Source organism: Cherax quadricarinatus, chromosome 18, assembly GCF_038502225.1.
Source record: "Cherax quadricarinatus isolate ZL_2023a chromosome 18, ASM3850222v1, whole genome shotgun sequence".
Taxonomy (NCBI): domain Eukaryota; kingdom Metazoa; phylum Arthropoda; class Malacostraca; order Decapoda; family Parastacidae; genus Cherax; species Cherax quadricarinatus.
Genome location: NC_091309.1, coordinates 3,036,209 through 3,056,704, shown reverse-complemented (window position 1 = coordinate 3,056,704; position 20,496 = coordinate 3,036,209).

Sequence of the window (20,496 nt, the reverse complement as noted above, 5' to 3'; positions counted from 1 at the left end):
GTTTTTATAAACTAAATGATACTTTTTTTGTAACAAGTCAGTATGTATTTTGTTAATAAAATTATTGAGACTTGCTGTAGATGGAAAACACCCAGTAGTGTGAGCCTGAACTTACAGACTGATGCTTGTCACATGTATGCACTGCCAACAGAATGAACAGTCTAGGACTTCTTACACCCAAGTGTATTCACACATTTGTTGGTCTTTTAAGAATGTTTGTAGTCTTGACAGTAAGAGTGTATCTGGCAAGCATCAGTCTTTTAAGTTTTAGCTGCTACCATTCTGCTTTTTTTCTATGATGTTATATTCAGTGTTGTTGATTCTTAGTTCGTATTTCTCTAGATGTTTGTTGTACTGCAGCAGTATGATACTATGCTAGTTACATAAATAACCCACACGTAGGAGAGAGAAGTTTGTAATGACATTTTGGTCCGACCTGTAAATGGTCTAAGTTGAACCAATATGTTGTCATACGCTTCTCTCCTATGTGTGGGTTATTTGTGTATTGTTCCAGTCACGGTATTGTGCCTTTTTGTTCTCTATGCTAGTTTTTAGTAATGCTGAATTTTAAAAGGATGAGTGCAAATATTATATCTGTACCTTCTTTTCTTCAGTATTTTTTATTTCTTGCCAGGTGTCTCTCTAAATTAACTTAATTAGGAAGAGCTAGTGATGGTGGTGATACTATGCATTTTGGTGATGTCTTGCAACTAGACAGGAAGTTGGGGCATAATGCAGACAGATAGAGATATAAATAGACAAGATTCAGAACAAGCAATTATTGGGACTGTTTCACTCAGGGTTGACTATCAGTTCATACAGAATTTACAATGCATCTTACACATTTACTAATAAGAGAGATAGAACAAAGAATCATGTCAGGTGCTGCTGCTGATGATAAACCTCGTACATACGATTCTTTAGTCCTTACGTCATCATCAGCACCTTACATGCAATTCTTTATTGTTCTTGCCTCACTCTCCATAAGTATACAAATGTGTAAAAAGTATCCTTTGTATGACTTGATAAAGGTCAACCCCTGACCAAATGTAATGCTAATACAAGTTTATTTTGCATATTGCACAACCAGACAATTTTCATTATTCTCTGTGACATATATAGTTGTCTCCTGGATCACTCTCCGTACATAGCTCCAAACATTCTGTACACAAGAGAAGCCTCACCTTAAGCTGGCTTGTCTTGCATAGAAAAGTTTGAAACTATAGTTTAGGCATAATTAGGAATTTTCTCTAGAAGAAAATGTTAAATGAATATTTGCTTCGCAGGAAAAAACATTGATTTGATTTAAATTGTTGAGCTACTATAAAAAATGATTCCTACTGAAAAATTGTGATATTTGTACCTTGTATAGTAACTTCGTAGCATTATGATAAATATGAAAGACTTTGGTATAATTAAAATTGTATAAAATATGTTTAAAAAAGGTGCAAGTAACCCCTTCTGTATAAATTACTAAATGTAAAAAGAAGAAAAGCTTTTGTTTCTTCTCTTAGGGTCACTGCTCCTCGGTGGGTGATGGCAGTATCCCACCTAGGCTGGGTGACATAAAAAGAGAAGTGAAAGGTTTTGTTTTTAAATTTTGTAATTTGTACAAGAGAAAGAGTTACTAACTCCTTGCTCCATTAGACATACCTGCAGTATTAAAAAAATTGTTCTATCATACTTGCTTTATGCACCCTTGTCTCTTGATGATCCTACCTTTCCTGCAAACACACTCTGTGATTCCTTAATACATCAGTTTGCTTCATCAGCTGTAACCCTCAACCTTTCAGCTGACATTCTTCTTACCCTCCTCTCTCATCTATGTCATATGCAGCACTGGATGACCCTTTTGGGTTTAGCACTTTCCAATGCATCTTATACTTAAAAAATATGTACAGCTCATTCAGTAGACTATAATTCTTAGCTAAAATAATTGTGATTTCGGGAACTTTTCAGAAGTTATATTAACATATTTTAGGGCTTCTGAATATTTTAATTCAGTAATGTACTACTGGCATATAAAAATCTGATTTATAGGAACCTCACCTCTGCTTGCAGAGAAGTCGCAAGTTCTACCCCTGAAACAACAGCACTTTAATGGGCAGTATAGTTCTTTGGTGAGCAGATATGAGGTAAGGTGGTATATTCTGTCCTCACCACTTTTCAATCATCAGTGGGTCATGCTTAGCTTTTACATGGTCTGGTGATACATTGTTTATCAGTCCATACGTATATTTACTGCTCAAACTAGCAGTTAGTAGGTTTTGATAAAGTTTGTAGATTGTGACCTCCCTCAAGCTGTGACTTTGGGTGGCAATGGATGAGGGATTTAGCATATGGCCTGCCAGCAGTCTGCAGTACTTTTGGCTGGAGTCAGGTAGGCATTATAGGGTATGTATCCTTGTTCTCTTGTTGCTACTCCCAGGCCTTGTGATAGTTACTTTCACATAACTCTTCATTAATCCTGAGGCTCATAATGTGTGTAGTGTTGCTCCAGCGTGGGTGGGGATAGTGAGGTGAAGGTGTTTCACCATCGTTATTGATGTCGTGTATCTCACAAAGTCCATGAAGCAGGTAACCAGATCTCTCTCTCTCTCTCCAAGGGAAAATGCCATGATGCTGAAGGTTCTTGATACAAGGAATTGGAGCAACCCTTTCCTTGGATCAAACCTGATATCCTCTCATTTCACAGGTACTATGACTACTACAAATTTAATGCTTCTCTGTGAATATAATAATTCATGAATTTCAAAGTGTGCAGCAAGGGAATTCATCAAAGTTGTATTCTGAATATTGTTTATAATTTTATCATACAAAAGCATGATAAAATACTATTTCAAGAAGGATGCAGATGCTACTAAAAGACTCTTGATACAAGAAATTTGAGCTACCCTCCCCTTCTTCAGATCAAACTTAATCACATTATACATCTCACCCCTCCCATTGCTCAAGTGCTGTATGACCATTATTGGTTTAGCACTTTCCCAGGAATTTAATAAGTGTGATGCATGAAGTATAAACTAAATTTTTCTGATTATGTATACAATTTGCATACTGTACACTCCTTTTTGTTTTTTTTGTGAGTGTAACTTAGTGATAATTTTCTTCCTACAATAAACCCTCATTAATTCAATCAAAGCCATACATGTGTAGATAAATGCTACCTGAGGCAGGATGACCCAAAAAGAAAGAAAAACCCAAAAAGAAAAAGCTTTCATCATCATTCAACACTTTCACCATCATTCATACATAATCACTGTCTTTGCAGAGGCACTCAGATACGACAGTTTAGATGTCCCTTCAAAAAGCCAGTATCCCAAACCCTTCCTTATTTACGTAAATTGGCACGGAAGTAAAAATGACTTAATACTGAATTTATGCACTTCTCCATGGCTTGGGGTCATGGACCCATGTCTTTCCCCTCAAGCCATGCAGAAGTACATATATACTATTATATTAATTCAATCAAACCCATGCATGTGTTGATAAATGCTATAACTTTTATAATGCAAAATGTTTTTGTTATTTACATTAATTAATATGGAAGTAAGAACAAGGCTTATAAATCACGCTACACACGTTTCCAGACACCCGTCAAGGAAGGCTCCTTGACGTTGGCGACTGGCTTTTTATTCAAATAATTGGACCTGCCTTCTCTTTCCTTACATCAAACCTGAGTGTCTCATTCTCCAGGCAATATATTTGCCATGTTGTGTTTGCTGGGGAGGAGACTTGGCTCCTTGGCCCTCAATGGGTTTATTGCTTCCCCCTGAATGTAATAATGTTATCCTACCTTACCTCATTTAAAAAGTTATGCTGCCTCAAGGTACTGTATGACCCCTATAGGTTTAGTGCTTTCCCTGGTGGGAGACAGCCAGAGTGTTAAAAAATGTATGTGTATATATATTTATGAATAAACATTATCTCAGACCCACGACTTCGTAATAATGCAGTTACAAACAAACCAGGGAACGGGTGGAGTTTGAACCGTGAGTTAACCACTCAACCAGCTTATGCACTGGCCTGGAGTTCCAGGACTTGCTCACCATGGGTTCGTATCCCACCCGTTCCCTGGTTTATTATCTCAGACTAGAGCAGGACTCAAACCTGCATGCAATGCATCAAAGTACACGGCTCTAATACTTCACAGTCAGATCCTGGGCTAAGTATAGGTGTCCAGTAGGCACTAGGCATTATTTCCCTTATTCCAAAGCACCAAACTTGTCAATTTTCCTCTCTCATGCACCGGACCCTCGGAGATTTGTAGAATGCTTAACAACTCACAAATTAGTGAAATTATTTACAAGGATTATCTCAAGCCATTGCACAGGGCAGGATGAGATGAAACAACATAACATCAGCCTGGTGCTCTGGGGTATGGGGCACAATGACTAATGTCTGTTGCACATGCCTTATTTACAGCTGTGCTGTATGACCCTCATGGGTTTAGCACTTCTTTTTGATTATAATAATAATCAGTATACAGTACACTACTGTATAAACATTTAAAAATATACCAGAAATGTTATAAATGGTACAAAGATGACATAAAAACAATATCAAAGATGGTTGACACAAACCCACTACCATTATAGTATGTGCCTCACTTAGTGACAAATTTGTTTAATGACATGGTCTTAGGAACAGAACTCCATCGTTAGGTGAGGAGAGGCTGTATTATTATAAACTGTATGACCCTAGTGGGTTTAGCACTTATTTTGATTAATAGTTATTATAAGAAATTAAAGCAAATGTAACAAACAGGTGTTCTCGTGACAACAGTGCCTAAAGAACATAGCACTGGAAAATACACCAGACAACACAGCTTTAGGCAATAGTGCGGCAGACAACATAGTGCTAGACAACAGTATGGTAGACAACATTGTGCTAAACAACTTAGCGCTAGACAACAGTATGCCAGACGACATAGCACTCCATAACGGTATACCAGCCAACAGTACCTACACAACAATGTGCCAGACAGCATTGCAGTAAGCAACAGTGCACTAGACAGTAGTGTTAAATAACTGCACTAGATAATGGTACATTAAACAACTATGTTATCCTAGCACTTCGTTTATTATAAAAACTGATAGACAACAGAGTATTAACATCTGCTCTAGACAAGTGCTTTTATTTGAAGGGTTCGCTGGACAACAGTGAATTAGACAACTGGAGTTTACCTGGAGAGAGTTTTGGGGGTCAATGCCCCCATGGCCCAGTCTGAGACCATGCCTCATGGTGGATCAGGGTCAAATTCAAATTCAATGTTTATTCTCTATAAGGATTACACTGTATAGCCCTTGTGGCTTAGCGCTTCTTTTTGATTATAATAAGGATTACAATGCTGAGTTTACAGAATTTGGTTATTGTGTGGTTTACATGTAGTAAAATAATAATTACAGAGTGTACCACTAGAACACCTAGCATGGCTAGGCATTTCGGGCAGACTTAGATTAAATCTTAAGTTTAAAATATTACAAAATTATGAGGTAAGTTGGTATTATGGCTAAGTGACTAAATACTAGTTTGTGAGTTTAGCAATGTGAATGCTTTTGTTTTGGCACTATACATAGTTTCAGTATTGGAGTATCACAGGCCAACTTATGACTAGTTAAGATTCATTATTTTGAGATTGAGATTGATATTTCTGTTTATGGTCAAATGGGTGAGTGAGTGTAAGTATGAACCACCAGGTGGTATTCGTATTATTAGTTGACAGGGTGTATCAGGGAGATAAGATGTTTTCTGATGGTAGTTTTGAAGGTGATGAATGTGTCTGCGGTTTTAGCATTTTCAGGTAGGGTGTTCCAGATTTTAGGGCCTTTGACATACATTGAATTTTTGTAAAGGCTTAGTCGGACACGGGGAATGTCATAGAGATGTTTGTGTCTGGTGTTGTGCCTGTGGGTTCTGTCACAACTATCAAGAAAGCGTTTTAGGTCAAGGTTAATATTGGAATTTAAGGTCCTGTAGATGTAGATTGCACAGTAGTAAGTGTGGATGTACTGAACAGGGAGTAAGTTTAGATCTATGAAGAGTGGGGGGGTGTGTTGCCAGGGATGGGATTTAGTGATTATTCTTACTGCGGCTTTTTGTTGGGTTATTATTGGCTTTAGGTGTGTTGCTGCAGTTGAACCCCAAGCACAGATAGCATAGGTGAGGTATGGATATATAAGTGAATGGTATAGTGTGAGAAGGGCAGTTTGCGGCACGTAGTATCGTATCTTGGAGAGGATCCCAACCGTTTTGGATACTTTTTTGGTTATGTGTTGGATATGGGTGCTGAAGTTCAGTTTGTTGTCGAGGTATAGGCCTAGGAATTTGCCCTCATTATGCCTGGCATAATGTAGTAGGTTTTGTCAGTGTTAAGCGTAAGTTTATTGGCTGTCATCCAAGTCGATATTTTGATCAGCTCCTCGTTAACAATGGTGTTGAGGGTGGCAAGATTAGGGTGGGAGATGACATAAGTCGTGTCGTCAGCAAAGAGAATGGGGTTCAGGAGTTGAGATATGTTTGGAAGATCATTGATGTATATGAGGAAGAGCAGGGGACCAAGGACACTTCCCTGCGGAACTCCAGTATCAAGTGGCTGTGTTGTTGATGCTGTGTCTTTAATGGTGACATACTGATACCTATTAGTAAGGTAAGATTTGAAATATGCAAGCGCATGGCCTCTTATACCATAATGGTCAAGTTTGTGGAGTAGGATGTCGTGGTCTACTGTGTCAAAAGCTTTTCTTAGGTCAATAAAAATTCCTAGTGGATATTCCTTATTTTCCAATGCTGTGTAAAGAGGAGATCTAGCATTTTTATGATTGCATCGTTAGTGCTTTTATTTTTCCTGAATCCAAATTGGCAGGGGTTGAGTATGTTTTGTGACGTTATAAATGATTCTAGTCTCCTGTGCACGAGTTTCTCGAAGATTTTGGATAGCAATGGTAAGTTTGATATTGGCCCATAGTTGTTTAAATCTGTAGGGTCACCACCTTTATGTATTGGTGTAACCCTTGCCATCTTGAGTAGTTTCGGGAAGGTGCTAGTTTCTAGTGACTTGTTAAAAAGTAATGAGATAGCATGCGAGAGGACATGGGCCGCTCTCTTGTACAATAATGGTGGGACATGAGACAGATTTCCTGAGTTATTTTTAAGTGACTTTATAATCTCGGTGACTTCCGTGGGCTCAGTTGGAGCAAGATAGAAGGAATTTGGGAAATTCCCATCTAGGTAGTCCCCGGCATGGGCATTGGTACGTGGGATTTTATTGGCGAGATTAGAACCTATGGTTGAGAAGAAGTCATTTATCTTGTTAGCTGTGTCAGTCTGATCAACCAGAATGTTACTGCTGGCCGCATGTAAACCAATGTACAAACCACAGCCCGGCTGATCAGGTACTGACTTAGGTGTCTGTCCAACGCCACCTTGAAGACAGTCAGGGGTCTATTAGTAATCCCCCTTGTGTATGCTGGGAGGCAGTTGAACAGTCTTGGGCCCCTGACACTTACTGTGTTGTCTCTTGTATCGATCGCATCGCATCGCTGTCTCTTGTATCGATCGCATCTGCTAGAAAAATGACAGGATGGATAATGAGAACCTTCAAAACGAGGGATGCCAAGCCCATGATGACACTCTTCAGGTCACTTGTTCTATCTAGGCTGGAATATTGCTGCACACTAACAGCACCTTTCAAGGCAGGTGAAATTGCTGACCTAGAAAATGTACAGAGAACCTTCACGGCACGCATAACGGAGATAAAACACCTCAATTACTGGGAGCGCTTGAGGTTCCTGAACGTATTCCCTGGAATGCAGGCGGAAGAGAGACATGATTATATACACCTGGAAAATCCTAGAGGGACTAGTACCGAACTTGCACACGAAAATCACTCACTACGAAAGCAAAAGACTTGGCAGACGATGCACCATCCCCCCAATGAAAAGCAGGGGTGTCACTAGCACGTTAAGAGACCATAAATAAGTGTCAGGGGCCCAAGACTGTTCAACTGCCTCCCAGCATACATAAGGGGGATTACCAACAGACCCCTGGCAGTCTTCAAGCTGGCACTGGACAAGCACCTAAAGTCGGCTCCTGATCAGCCGGGCTGTGGCTCGTACGTTGGTTTGCGTGCAGCCAGCAGTAACAGCCTGGTTGATCAAGCTCTGATCCACCAGGAGGCCTGGTCACAGACCGGGCCGCGGGGGCGTTGACCCCCAGAACTCCCTCCAGATAAACTCCAGGTAAACACGTGGCCCCCCTGCTTCTCATTGAGGTAATGTTGCATCTGTTCAGTCTTTTGCTTTAGTAGGGAGTGATTTTCATGTGCAGGTTTGGTACCAAGCCCTCTAGAATTTTCCAAGTGTATATTATCATGCATCTTTCTCGCCTGCATTCCAGGAAATACAAATCAAGGAACTTCAACCGTTCCCAGTAATTATCGTACTTATGCATGCCATGAAAGTTCTCTGTACATGCTCCGGGTCAGCAATTTCACCAGCCTTGAAGGGGGCAGTTAGTGTACAACAGTATTCCAGCCTAGAGTGAACAAGCGATTTGAAGAGAATCATCATGGGCTTGGCATCCCTAGTTTTGAAGGTTCTCATTATCCATCCTATCATTTTTCTAGCAGATGAGATAGATACATTGTTGTGGTCTTTGAAGGTGAGATCCTCAGACATTATCACTTCCAGATCTTTCACATTAGTTTTTCACTCCATAGTGTGGTTAGAATTTGTTTTATACTCCGATAAAGTTTTAATTTCCTCAAGTTTTCCATATCTGAATAGTTGAAATTTCTCTTCATTGAACTTTGTACTGTTTTCTGCAGCTCATTTAAAGATTTGGTTGATGTCTGCCTGGAGTCTTGCAGTCTTTGATGGAGGACACTGTCATGGCAATTCAAGTGTCATCTGCAAAGGAAGACATGGAGCTATGGCCTACGTCTCTGTCTATTTCAGATATGAGGCTGAGGAACAGGATGGGAGCGAGTACTGTGCATTTTGGAGCAGAGCTTTTCATTGTAGCCACCTCAGACTTTATTTATTATAAAATTTTGTGTTCTATTTGTTAGGAAGTTGTAGATCCATCTACCAATTCATGTTATTCCTTTGTCACGCATTTTGTGCGTTATTACACAATGGTCACACTTGTCGAAGTGCTTCTGAACTGTCAATCCCTATTGCTCACATAATAAATCTATCAATCACCACTAATACCGTACCAGAGGGGTTCAAGGAGGCCAGAGTTACTACTATCTTCAAGAAAAATAGTAGGTCTGATGTAAGCAACTATAGGCCTGTTAGTATACTCAGTATAACATCTAAAATTCTAGAGAGGGCGGTGTATTCTCAAGTAGTTAAGTACCTTCCAATTTGTGCACACATACAGAGGTACAAAAAAATACAGATAAGAGCAGTATGCCAAAGCCACTTATACTATGCATAGCATTACGGGCTGGCTTAAAATTAACTTAAGATTAACTAAGCAATGATTAATGACAACAACATTCTCCATAGCTATCAATCGGGCTTTAGAAGATCCTACTCAACCGACACCTCCCTAATTAATCTGATGGATTACCTGAGAACTGAAATGTCAAAGGGGAGCCTCATAGGTATGGTAACCTTAGACCTGCAAAAGGCCTTCGATACTGTCAACCACAATATATTATGTAATAAACTTCAAGCTATCGGTATAGGTTCTGTAGACTGGTTTAAGTCCTACCTTAGCAACAGGAGACAAATAGTCAAAATCAACAAAACAGAATCAGAACCCCTGCCGATAGCATGTGGAGTTCCCCAAGGTAGTATTCTGGGTCCCTTACTATTATGTTATGTCAATGATATGCCTATCAGTGTCAAGTGCAAACTCCTACTGTATGCAGATGACAGTGCTCTGTTAGTGTCAGGTAAAGACCCACAAGATATAGCTAATGTTTTAACACTGGAACTGGAGTCCCGCAGCAAATGGTTAATAGACAACAAACTATCATTACACCTAGGGAAAACTGAAGTCATTCTCTTTGGCACGAAACATAAACTGAGAAGGGTAAATAATTTTAATGTCCAGTGTAATAGGGAGCTCATCACTTCAGTTTTCTCAGTAAAATATCTGGGAATCCCCTTTGACCCATGCATGTCAGGAGAATTGATAGGGAACAGTATGGTAAAAAAAGCGAATGCCAGACTGAAGTTCCTGTGTCTACCTACTGAGGCTCGCAGGACCCTATGTCTAGCCCTTATACAATGCCATATGGATTACACTTGCTCTTCATGGTACTCTGCCTTGACAAAAAAAAAAAAACTGAAAGATAGACTGCAAATCACCCAGAACAAAATCGTAAGATTCATCCTGGGGCTGGGACCAAGAGAACATGTAGGCCAGGATGAATTACAGCAGTTGGATATGCTGAATGTTGAAGACAGAGTAAAACAACTGAAGCTAAATCATGTTTATAAAATTGCTCACAAACAGTGTCCAGAATATCTTGCTGTCAATTTTGTCAAGGTTGGGAACCAAAGCAATCATAGTACTAGGGGGAGAGAGCACAACTTTGTAGTACCACAGTCATTGGCCAGGCTTCAAACACCTTTTATTGTACAGCAATAAAGGAATGGAACAGACTGACTGCCCGCACATGTCAAAGCCAGTCATAGCATGAACCAGTTCAAGAAGAGTGTCAAAAGGTGTCTGATGAATGTAGCTACAGAAAGGGAGGGGAATGATTTTCTATTTTTTAGCTAACATACGTGTAAATTTTACCTTATTCCTAGTAATGACTCTCGTATTGTAGATAGTCTTAATGACCCTCGTGTAGTAGATAGTCTTAATGACCCTCGTGTAGTAGATAGTCTTAATGACCCTCGTGTAGTAGATAGTCTTAATGACCCTCGTGTAGTAGATAGTCTTAATGACCCTCGTGTAGTAGATAGTCTTAATGACCCTCGTGTAGTAGTCTTAATGACCCTCGTGTAGTAGATAGTCTTAATGACCCTGGTGTAGTAGATAGTCTTAATAGTACGATAATAAGATGTTATCGTCATTATAGAATAGTAATAAGATAGTATCACCTTTATATTATAATAATAAGGTAAAAGGACCCAAATGGAAATAAGTCACTCTGTCTGACTTTTTTTGGGTTATCCCAGGTACTTTACACATATGCTGCTATGTATAATAATCTATGTAACTGGATTTGTGTATACCTGGTGTATACCTGGTGTATACCTGGTGTATACCTGGTGTATACCTGGTGGTTAAAACTCTCCCTTCACAGGATGAGGGTCTGGGTTCGATTCCCAGCACGGGTAGAAACATTGGGCGTGTTTCTTTACACCTGTTGTCTATGTTCACCCATCAGTAAAATGGGTACCTGGGTGTTAGTAGACTGGTGTGGGTCGCATCCTGGGACCCACCGAAGCATTAACGACAGACTTTTCTGCATAGTTCACCAGTTTCTTAGTTTGACAACGATAGATGGACCAAAAACCAAAAAGAAGACGCGTTTCATTAGCAAATACAGTTATGTGTACTATACAGAGTTCGTTTAACATCTTTATTATGCACCCCATACCCATCCTGTGGGCGAGTCACCCCGTACCCATCCTGTGGGCGAGTCACCCCATACCCATCCTGTGGGCGAGTCACTCCGTACCCATCCTGTGGGCGAGTCACCCCGTACCCATCCTGTGGGCGAGTCACTCCATACACATCCTGTGGGCGAGTCACCCCGTACCCATCCTGTGGGCGAGTCACCCCATACCCATCCTGTGGGCGAGTCACCCCGTACCCATCCTGTGGGCGAGTCACCCCATACCCATCCTGCGGGCGATAGTCACCCCATACCCATCCTGTGGGCGAGTCACCCCGTACCCATCCTGTGGGCGAGTCACCCCATACCCATCCTGCGGGCGATAGTCACCCCATACCCATCCTGTGGGCGAGTCACCCCTACCCATCCTGTGGACGATAGTCACCCCATACCCATCTGTGGGCGATAGTCACCCCATTCCCATCCTGTGGGCGATAGTCACCCCATGCCCATCATGTGGGCGATAGTCACCCCATACCCATCATGTGGGCGATAGTCACCCCATACCCATCCTGTGGGCGATAGTCACCCCATATCCATCCTGTGGGCGATAGTCACCCCATACCCATCATGTGGGCGATAGTCACCCCATATCCATCCTGTGGGCGATAGTCACCCCATACCCATCCTGTGGGCGATAGTCACCCCATACCCATCCTGTGGGCGATAGTCACCCCATACCCATCCTGTGGGCGATAGTCACCCCATACCCATCCTGTGGGCGAGTCACCCCGTACCCATCCTGTGGGCGATAGTCACCCCATACCCATCCTGTGGGCGAGTCACCCCGTACCCATCCTGTGGGCGAGTCACCCCGTACCCATCCTGTGCGCGATAGTCACCCCATACCCATCCTGTGGGCGATAGTCACCCCATACCCATCATGTGGGCGATAGTCACCCCATACCCATCCTGTGGGCGAGTCACCCCATACCCATCCTGTGGGCGATAGTCACCCCATACTCATCCTGTGGGCGATAGTCACCCCATATCCATCCTGTGGGCGATAGTCACCCAATACCCATCCTGTGGGCGATAGTCACCCAATACCCATCCTGTGGGCGATAGTCACCCAATACCCATCCTGTGGGCGATAGTCACCCCATATCCATCCTGTGGGCGATAGTCACCCAATACCCATCCTGTGGGCGATAGTCACCCAATACCCATCCTGTGGGCGATAGTCACCCAATACCCATCATGTGGGCGATAGTCAAAAGAATACATAGTGGGTCCGGGAAATGGACCCCAAAGTCAAGATAGCTGAGCAAGTTACAAAGTCATGATAGCTGAGCAAGTTACAAAGTCATGATAGCTGAGCAAGTTACAAAGTCATGATAGCTGAGCAAGTTACAAAGTCATGATAGCTGAGCAAGTTACAAAGTCATGATAGCTGAGCAAGTTACAAAGTCATGATAGCTGAGCAAGTTACAAAGTCAAGATAGCTGAGCAAGTTACAAAGTCATCATGATAGCTGAGCAAGTTACAAAGTCAAGATAGCTGAGCAAGTTACAAAGTCATGATAGCTGAGCAAGTTACAAAGTCATGATAGCTGAGCAAGTTACAAAGTCATGATAGCTGAGCAAGTTACAAAGTCAAGATAGCTGAGCAAGTTACAAAGTCGGCGGTGGTGACGATAATGTTGGGGTCGTTGGCGAGGTTCTTAAGGGCAGTGATGTATCGTCTAGGAAGATTAGAAGAAGAAGGTTCACATAAAGCTGCAGTGAGAAGGCCCTGTATATAACCTATCTGGAAGTTGCTGTCACTGTGTCTATGGTTCCTGGTAACTAGATTGAGTTGATAGTTAGGTTTGCGTATGTTGGTGGTAAATTTGAGTCCCAGACTCAGTGCTTGTTTCTCGTAGTCGGTTAAGGTGCGTGACGATAAGTTGTTTATCAGGGATTCGCGTCCCATTTCCTTCCATCGACTGTAGTGCAGAGGTACTGAAGTTTGCGATTGAGTTTGATCTTCTGTTGGAGGTTAGCTGTGGTGACTGTGCTGAGAATATGCTCAGCAGTGTGTTGGTCTATCTGAAGATTGGCCCTCATATTCCTTGCAGTTTCAAAGGTTTCCTTAGCGATGTTAGAAAGTTCTTCGGCACATTCAGTTAAGTAAGCTTGGGTAGCTGGAGAGAAGGGGTGCTTGGAGTTGGAGAGTTGTGCAGGAGTAGACTTAGGGATCACCTTCTCTGCCAGGCAATCTTGTAGGAAGTTGTGTCTGTTGCGATAGCTGTGAGCACGAAGAAGGGTGTCCAAATAACGTCTGCATGAAATGTCCATTATGTTGCGGTGTCCGACAGATTGTAATAAAGTTGGTAGAATTACCGACAATATGTAAAGTAAAAGGACACAAGTGCAACTAATGTGACATTTTATTGTGGCAATGTTTCGCTCTCCAGGAGCTTTATCAAGCCATTACAAACAATATATGGACACAGAGGGTATATATAGGCTCAGAGTGAGGTGCAATACTAGTGAGGTACCATTTCGATGTTCACTAGTGGTGGTAGTAGTAGTAGTAGTAGTGACAAAAGTAATACAATATGGTAGAGCAATTAATTCGTAAATGAGAAAAAGGATATAAAAGCTATTACTTGGGTAACATAAAAATAGGTTGGGCAAATATAGACTTGAAAGAGGCAGCTTGTTTCAGTGTTCACTCCTTGTATGTGCTTGTGTAGTATAACAGGAGAGACTATGTGATGGCAGGCTTTACTGTTTTCAGGAGGATTCTTGCTAAGACTTCGGAGATGGTGAAACTGCCGTTGTTTTGTTTAATTGTATTCGAAACAGCGATCAGTGCTGATTCGAGGCATTTGCGTCTACGGAAATTAGTTTCTTTGATCACTAATTGGGCGTCACTGAATTTCATGAGATGATTGGTGGAATTTCGGTGTTGTACACAGGCGTTGTTCAAGTTATCGTTTCTACATGCGTAAATGTGTTCATTGAGGCGGGTGTCGAGGTTTCTTGCTGTTTCACCTACGTAAATCTTGTCACAGCCTCCACAGGGTATAGTGTAAACTCCTGCATTGACTGGTTCGTGATGCTTGGATTTTGTCCTGGTTAGATCCTTTATTGAAGTGCTAGAAGCGATGGCGACTCTGGTGTTAGCTTGTGAAAGTACTTTTGAGACGTTCAGTGCAACCTGGCTGTTGGGAAGAATTATAACTTTGTTGGGAGTGGTGTTGGTGCGTGGAGAATTAATGATCTGAAGAGCTCTTTTCTTGCAGTCTTTGATGAAAAAAGAAGGAAAATGTAACTCAGTGAATGTTTGGTGAATGTATGTACATTCCTCGTCAAGAAACTCAGGACTACAAATTCGGTATGCTCTTAGGAAAAACCCGATGATGATGCCTCTTTTGGTCTTGGTATCTTGACTGGAATAGAAGTGTGTGAGATCATTTTTATTGGTGGGTTTCCGATAAACTTGAAATCTTAGGTTGTTGTCTACTTTGTGAATGAGGACGTCGAGGAAAGGTATCTTGTCATTGGACTCTTCTAGTGTAAACTGGATCGCCGGTTCAACTGCGTTGAGCCTTGCCTGAAGATCCCGTACATCAAAACGTTTGGGAGTTATTACGAGGACGTCGTCCACGTAACGTAACCAAGTGACGCTTGAAGGGATGATGTTGGCGAAGTGTTCGGACTCTAGGTGTTCCATGTATAAGTTGGCTAGGACGGCACTGATGGGGGACCCCATTCCCATGCCGTAGGTTTGTTTGTAGAGCTTGTTATTGAAAGAAAAACAGTTGAAATTAACACAGAGTTCAATCAAGTCAACAAAATCTCCGGGAGGTAGAGGAAGATTAAGGTCCTGATTGACTTTACGTCGTAGAACCTCGATTGCTTTTTTGGTAGGTACTTTTGTGAAGAGGGAAGTCACATCCAAACTGCTTAGTTTCTTGTTACGGATGGAGAGGTTGTGTCTGTTGCTATCGCAACAGACACAACTTCCTACAAGATTGCCTGGCAGAGAAGGTGATCCCTAAGTCTACTCCTGCACAACTCTCCAACTCCAAGCACCCCTTCTCTCCAGCTACCCAAGCTTACTTAACTGAATGTGCCGAAGAACTTTCTAACATCGCTAAGGAAACCTTTGAAACTGCAAGGAATATGAGGGCCAATCTTCAGATAGACCAACACACTGCTGAGCATATTCTCAGCACAGTCACCACAGCTAACCTCCAACAGAAGATCAAACTCAATCGCAAACTTCAGTACCTCTGCACTACAGTCGATGGAAGGAAATGGGACGCGAATCCCTGATAAACAACTTATCGTCACGCACCTTAACCGACTACGAGAAACAAGCACTGAGTCTGGGACTCATGATAGCTGAGCAAGTTACAAAGTCAAGGTAGCTGAGCAAGTTACAAAGTCATGATAGCTGAGCAAGTTACAAAGTCATGATAGCTGAGCAAGTTACAAAGTCATGATAGCTGAGCAAGTTACAAAGTCAAGATAGCTGAGCAAGTTACAAAGTCAAGATAGCTGAGCAAGTTACAAAGTCATGATAGCTGAGCAAGTTACAAAGTCATGATAGCTGAGCAAGTTACAAAGTCATGATAGCTGAGCAAGTTACAAAGTCAAGATAGCTGAGCAAGTTACAAAGTCATGATAGCTGAGCAAGTTACAAAGTCATGATAGCTGAGCAAGTTACAAAGTCATGATAGCTGAGCAAGTTACAAAGTCAAGATAGCTGAGCAAGTTACAAAGTCAAGATAGCTGAGCAAGTTACAAAGTCAAGATAGCTGAGCAAGTTACAAAGTCAAGATAGCTGAGCAAGTTACAAAGTCAAGATAGCTGAGCAAGTTAGGAAGGTAATGTAACTTGGTGGCCTGGTGGCTAAAGCTCCTGCTTCACACACGCGGAGGACCCGGGTTCGATTCCCGGCGGGTGGAAACATTTCGACACGTTTCCTTACACCTGTTGTCCTGTTCACCTAGCAGCAAATAGGTACCTGGGTATTAGTCGACTGGTGTGGGTCGCATCCTGGGGGACAAGATTAAGGACCCCAATGGAAATAAGTTAGACAGTCCTCGATGACGCACTGACTTTCTTGGGTTATCCTGGGTGGCTAACCCTCCGGGGTTAAAAATCCTAACGAAATCTTATCTTATCTTACATTAACTTGCTCAGCTATCAAAACTTTGAGAATGAATGAAAGAAAATGAACATTATAGAAAACTGGACGTGCTACGTCCATGGGTGAACTAATGTAAGTTTATTTAGGTACAAGTACACATGTATACAGTTACACAAATTATCATACATAGTAACATATGTGTAGATTACCCACTTAGGATAAACACTCCCAAAAGTCAGACAAAGTGACTTATTTCCAATGATGTGTTTGTCATGTTAATGTCACTTCTGGTGTATGACAGTTTAAGAACACAGCCACACAATATCTAATGAATGAAACTACAGAAAGTCAGAGTCAAAATCGATGATTTATTTCCACATGATACGGTGTTAGTACAGAGATGTGTGATATATACACTGGGAGGCCTGGTCAAGGTCGGGGCCGGGGGGCGTTGACCCCCTGGAACAACCTCCACAGTAGCCCATACTTAATATATTCATACTATATATTCATTTTTGTGTTGCCTCACTTGTAATAGTTTCACTAGTGATACAGAATAATAAGATTGTATTTATATGTATATCTATATTAAATAAAACTATATATAATAAGAGGATCACAGTGGAAATAATCCAGTTTGAATTTATTGGGTTATTCTAGGTTAAATTCTTTTTATTTTACTGTAGAAAGTAATATAGGTGTGACTCACGAAATCGTAATGACACGATTGCAAACAAACCATACCACGGGTGGGATTTGAACCCGCGACGGTCTGGAGTTTTGAGACTCTGACCGCGGGTTCAAATCCCACCCGTGGTATGGTTTGTTTGCAATCGTGTCATTATGATTTCGTGAGTCATGTTGACGGCTTTGAGGGGACTAGAGCTAGAGTTCGTCACGGCCATGCTAGCGGGAGATTCGTCTGTAAAAATTTGCATTTGAGGACACAGTGGTGCCTATGCTAACCTTCCTATGGCGTAGAAATACACCTAGTTGGACGAATCTTATGAAGCTAGCTGGTCCTGTGGCTAACGCGACGGTCTGGAGTTTTAAGACTCTCTGACCGCGGGTTCAAATCCCACCCGTGGTATGGTTTAATGTAGGCATACCTGGAGGATGTTTCGGGGGGTCAACGCCCCCGCGGCCAGGTCCATGACCAAGCCTCGTGGTGGATCAGGGCCTGATCAACCAGGCTGTTACAGCTGGCCGCACGCAAACTATCGTACGAACCACAGACCGGTTGGTCAGGTACTGATTTTAGTTGTCTGTTCAGCACCTTCTTGAAGACAGCCAGGGTTATTGACGACAGTCAGGGGTATTGAAGACAGCCAGGGTTGTTGAAGACAGTCAGGGGTACTGAAGACAGCCAGGGGTATTGAAGACAGTCAGGGTTATTGAAGACAGTCAGGGGTATTGAAGACAGCCAGGGGTATTGAAGACAGTCAGGGGTATTGAAGACAGCCAGGGGTATTGAAGACAGCCAGGGGTCTTGAAAACAGCCAGGGTTATTGAAGACAGCCAGGGGTATTGAAGACAGCCAGGGGTCTTGAAGACAGCCAGGGTTGTTGATGACAGCCAGAGGTCTTGAAGACAGCCAGGGGTCTTGAAGACAGCCAGGGTTGTTGATGACAGCCAGGGGTCTTGAAGACAGCCAGGGGTCTTGAAGACAGCCAGGGGTATTGAAGACAGTCAGGGGTATTGAAGACAGCCAGGGGTATTGAAGAGTCAGGGGTATTGAAGACAGCCAGGGGTATTGAAGACAGTCAGGGGTATTGAAGACAGCCATGGGTATTGAAGACAGTCAGGGGTATTGAAGACAGCCAGGGGTATTGAAGACAGCCAGGGATATTGAAGACAGTCAGGGGTATTGAAGATAGCCATGGGTATTGAAGACAGTCAGGGGTATTGAAGACAGCCAGGAGTATTGAAGACAGTCAGGGGTATTGAAGACAGCCAGGGGTATTGAAGACAGTCAGAGGTATTGAAGACAGCCAGGGGTCTTGAAGACAGCCAGGGGTATTGAAGACAGAGGTATTGAAAACAGCCAGGGGTATTGAAGACAGTCAGAGGTATTGAAGACAGCCAGGGGTATTGAAGACAGTCAGAGGTATTGAAGACAGTCAGAGGTATTGAAGACAGTCAGGGGTATTGAAGACAGCCAGGGGTCTTGAAGACAGCCAGGGGTCTTGAAGACAGCCAGGGATGTTGAAGACAACCAGGGCTGTTGAAGACAGCCAAGGGGTCTATAAGTAATCCCCCTTATATATGGTGAGAATCAGTTGAACAGTCTTGGGCCCCTGACACTTATTGTATTGCCTGTCAGTGTACTGCACAATAACACCACCTTTCAAGGCAGGTGAAATTGCTGACCTAGAAAATGTACAGAGAACTTTCACGGCTCGCATAACGGAGATAAAACACCTCAATTACTGGGAGCGCTTGAGGTTCCTAAACCTGTACTCCCTGGAACGCAGGCGGGAGAGATACATGATTATATACACCTGGAAAATCCTAGAGGGACTAGTACCGAACTTGCACACGAAAATCACTCACTACGAAAGCAAAAGACTTGGCAGGCGATACAACATCCCCTCAATGAAAAGCAGGGGTGTCACTAGCACGTTAAGAGACCATACAATAAGTGTCAGGGGCCCGAGACTGTTCAACTGCCTCCCAGCATACATAAGGGGGATTACCAACAGACCCCTGGCAGTCTTCAAGCTGGCACTGGACAAGCACCTAAAGTCAGTTCCTGACCAGCCGGGCTGTGGCTCGTACGTTGGTTTGTGTGCAGCCAGCAGCAACAGCCTGGTTGATCAGGCTCTGATCCACCAGGAGGCCTGGTCACAGACCGGGCCGCGGGGGCGTTGACCCCCGGAACTCTCTCCAGGTAAACTCATGGCGCCCCTGCTTCTGATGGGAGGATGTCCCACCACCTGTCAAGTCTTACTTTAGTACAATTATCATACATAATAACATGTGTAAATCACCTAAGTTTATTTAAGCACAGGTACACATAAATACAATAATCATACATGGATACGAGACCAAAATAAACTGACCTCCCTAAATGCCCTACATACTATAAGCTTCTCGCAAAATCTGCAGTCAAAAAAAACTTAAGAGGTACATAATGGGTCCAGGGACTGGGGCCCCAAAGTTATGATAGCTGAAGAGAGTATAGTGTCTTTATTATTATTAAATTTGATGTCGAGCAAGGTTTTCGAATAGTGTGGTTGATGACGTCACGGAGGCAGGAGGCGGTCGCGGCCTCTGATTGGTTGTTTTAAAGGTGCCGCTTCTACCCCCGAGATCGATGCTGTTTTGGTCAAAGTTCCCCGCCTCTGGGGAAATTTATCCCAGCGCTCTGTGAACCTTCGATCTTACCATCTGGATTTTTATATAATTTTTATTATTATCTATATTTTAATGAGATATATATATATTAACCTGGTGTTGTTCTCTATTACTGGTCACCTGGTAAGACGGAAGACCTGTTATAAAGGTCAGTTTTCCTTGCTATTGAGGTATATTTATGGATTTTTATTTTGTTATTGTTCATTTATTAGATTTTACAATTAAATGGAATAAAATGAATATACACATAATAATGTATTTCTGAAAGTGTAATTAAGTATATGGACGTAAACAAATATATGTAACTTTGAGCAGATTACGAGTGACAGATATTTTATCGAGGATATTTTAGCAATTTAAAGTTTATTTGAGTAAATTTCAATAAATATGTCGTGAATAACGTGAAAATTAATTTGGAAATTGGTCGAAATTGAAAAAAAAACATAGAAACATGTATATAA